The sequence below is a fragment of the Lissotriton vulgaris genome, unplaced genomic scaffold (assembly GCF_964263255.1).
Source record: "Lissotriton vulgaris unplaced genomic scaffold, aLisVul1.2 SCAFFOLD_464, whole genome shotgun sequence".
NCBI classification, from domain to species: domain Eukaryota; kingdom Metazoa; phylum Chordata; class Amphibia; order Caudata; family Salamandridae; genus Lissotriton; species Lissotriton vulgaris.
The window spans coordinates 272,356-275,896 of NW_028246675.1; positions in this window are offsets into that span (position 1 = coordinate 272,356).

Here is a 3,541-nt window from a genome sequence, read left to right on the forward strand (position 1 = left end):
AAAAGGCCACAGCCTAGGCTATGCCTTAAATATGCCCCTCAAGATTGACAAAAAGGTAACAACTGTAGAACACTCACTGCTCCAATTGGAGCAGCAGGCATGGACCACTGCAGTGGGGACAGAGTGGCTAGAGCGACAAAGACACAAGCATGCCGCCCTACTAGTATTACTGCATTGCCTAAATTAAGCAGCCCACACCATGAAAATACATTCTGATTCTGACAAGACAGGGGCACTACTTGCATGTTTGATCTACCAGGAACAATTGCATCGTCCATTACCTCTGTTCACCTTGGACTAGGGATGTGCCCTCACACACAGAGAGGCACCCACAATGCATTCCTACAACACTGTGCTTCACAGTGCACCTCAACAACCATTGCCACAGCTGTGGACCTTGAGTCCTTCCTGTTTATGGTGACACTCCCCTGGGTGCTGCCCGAGGCAAGGGAGGAACACAATGGAGACATCACAATAGTGGAGGTGCAGGGAGCCATACAGGCACTGGCCACTGGCAAAACACAAGGCCTTGATGGGCTACTGCTCACTGACTTTAAAATACTTGTCAAGGGGGCATGGCCAAGATGGCGACGGAGTGAGACGTCTTTTAAGTCCCTCCGGTGCCGAGCCCTGCTTAGCCTTGTCCAGCGAGATTAGCGGCATGCTCTGAGGTCTCACGGGGACAGATTCGGTTCCCGGAGGAGTGGGGGTCGGCTCCGGTGCCAAGAGCAAGACCTTTGGAGGGTCTGGCGAGGTCTCAGGAGCAGTGACGCCGCGCAGCCCTGCAATCCCTGGCCTGGCGTACTGGAGAGGCTGGACTTCCGGACCCCAGACGCAGCTGCTCAGCGCGCACCCTGCGACGGAACGGAGGCGGATCCGAGGTTCGCTGCAGCGGCTCTTTTGCCTCTCCGGCCAGCGTGTGGGGTGCTGGAGTGGAGGGACGCCACTGGAGTCGGGGGCCGCAACCACCATGGGCTCTCAGACGGTGCAGGCCGGTGAGGCCCGGCGGAAAGACGGCGCTGTTCCCCCCCCCTCACCCCGCTCTCCTCCGACTGCTCCGGCGTGGCTGGGATTCCGGTAGGCTTCCCTCCCCAGCGGCGGTGACCCCGTGGGGGTGAGGTAGGACCCAGCAGGGTGTCCGGACCCGGCGGTAGCTGTATTGGGATTGTGGCGCCCTGGGGGCGGCAGGCCGGGATCCTCGACCTGGTATGCACGGCTAAGGAGAGTGCTGGGGGCAGGAGCGGAGTGGTGCCCGGAGAAGCCCCGGACCTGTGCGCCTCGGCCTGCCAACTGCTGGGGGGGCTGTACTACCTTGGATGGTGTGGGGACACTGAACTTGAGCGAGGCTTGCTGGACATAAGGGGGGGGCACTTCTGGAACGTTCCTGGGAGCAGAGCGGACGCTGTGGCCGCGTGGACTCTCCCCAATTGCTCTGCCTTGCCCTACTTAGCCGAAGGTAGCTACCTTGCACCCGAGGGCCTCCCACAGGTGACCCACTGAGCTTACCTACTCTGGCTGCGCATCAAGGTTGTCGGATTCGCACTGCCGCGCCGGGGGGTGCATCCTGAGAGGACAGACACCTAAGACTTGATAACATTGCACCGTGGGGTGCAACTGCAATCGGCCTCAACAGAGAGTGGTGGATCAACGGAGTGCCGTTCGCGTCGCCTGGAGCTGGGGGAGCGCCGAACCCGGATTAGGGTCACCACGATGTCCAACGCGGCACGCAAAGGGAAGCCTGGGAAGGATGGCGCAGCGAAATCCACTCAGCAACCGGCGTCCCCTGGACCCAGCGCATCGCCCAAGAAATCAGATGATGAGGCCCCAGCGACTAAGGCCTACATGACGGAGCTCTTCGCTTCCATTAAAGAAGATATATCGGAACTTCGCGCCCAGCTTGCTTCGGACCTCCGTGAGGTGCGGAGGGATGTGGACAGTATTGGAGAGAGGGTGGCTACCCTGGAGGATCACGACTTAAGTATGGCGAACAATGTCCACCAGTTACAGCAAGACATCATTCGACTTACAGAGCAAAACCTGGACCTTCAGACTCACACGGAAGATCTGGAGAACATTCGCATTCGCGCTGTACCATGGGACGGAGAGGCGGGAGATCTACGGGGCTATGTCCAGGCCCTCTTCCTGCAGGTGTTGGGCGAAGATGATGTCCAGGAAATCAGAATGGACAGGGTGCATAGGGTTGGTCTTCCGAGGAGAGGGGGGCCACCCCCGGACATATTAGTCTAAGTTCACGATTTCCAGCTTAAAGAACGCATCTTACGGAAGGCACGGACCATCTCGTCGCTGCGGTTTAGGGAGCACCGGCCACAGCTCTATCAGGATCTGGCGGCCACGATGCTTCAGAAGAGGCGGGAGTTCCGTCCAGTGACCGCCTTCCTCCGGGAACGCGGCATTGCTTATTCGTGGGGTCACCCATTCCGCATCATCTTTAGGTGGGAGAACAGGCTGGTGCAGATTCGCTCCCTCCAAGTGGCGAAAGATCTTTTGGGGCTGGAAGATGTGACCCCCTCACAGGGAGCAGGTGGCTCGCCACCGCGGAGGCGTAGACTCTCCTCCTCATGGCAAAGAGTGGGCCCGGATTTGGACAGCAGGCGACCTGACCGCTCAACTAGCCTGCTGGAGAGGGGGGATGCTGTAGCTTCGGTGGCCTCGGCGACTTTGGCGTCTTCCCAGCAGAGTTCAGGAGCTGCTTGATCTTTTATCCGCCAGCTGGTAGGCGCCGGAGGGGCACTTGACTTCAGGTACCGTGGGTTTGATTGTACTTTTGGAGAAGACACCCCGGACCGTGGCCTTTTGGAGTCCCAACATTGGTTCCCCGGCCCCAGCCCAGGAGGATCTCTACGAACTACCATCCACTGGGACTGTTAAGTACAATTGTTTGATTTTGGTTTTGGTTCTGGTCTTGGGGGAGGAGGGTGGCGGGAAGGCCATTGAGAGCTGTTACAGGGGGGGGCAGTTGGACAACGGGTGGGGTTTGGATTGGGTGGTGGTGGCATCTGGGGTGAATGTTTGGCATATTTCTTTCTCTCTACTTCTGAACTGATTGTGATTTTGCTTGTCAGGCCTCTGGGAAGGATTGCTTGTTGGGTGGAAGCTGATGCCGGGCTTAGATGCCCGAGACGAGGGACGAGGACAGGGATGAGTGGGGGCTTGATGCGTGATGGAGCTTGGGGTCTTGCTCGGCTGCCTATGGGGGGCTGGGAGAGTGGGTGGTTTGTCGAGTTGTACAAGCAGGGGTGGGTTCTAATTATCCCCCATGCCTCTTAGTATTGGGACATGGAACGTAAAGGGCCTCAACTTCCCTCGGAAGCCCCAAAAAATTTGGAAATATCTCTCTGATCACCACTTAGATGTTGTGGGGCTCCAGGAGACCCACTTGGCGCGTAAAGATGAGCTTCGATTACGTCATAAGCACTTCCCGCTCATATATAGGTCCTCTGCATCTACTAAACATAGAGGGGTGGCACTCCTGTTCTGAGCGTCCCTGCACTTCCAACCCATGGGGATCAGCTGTGATAGA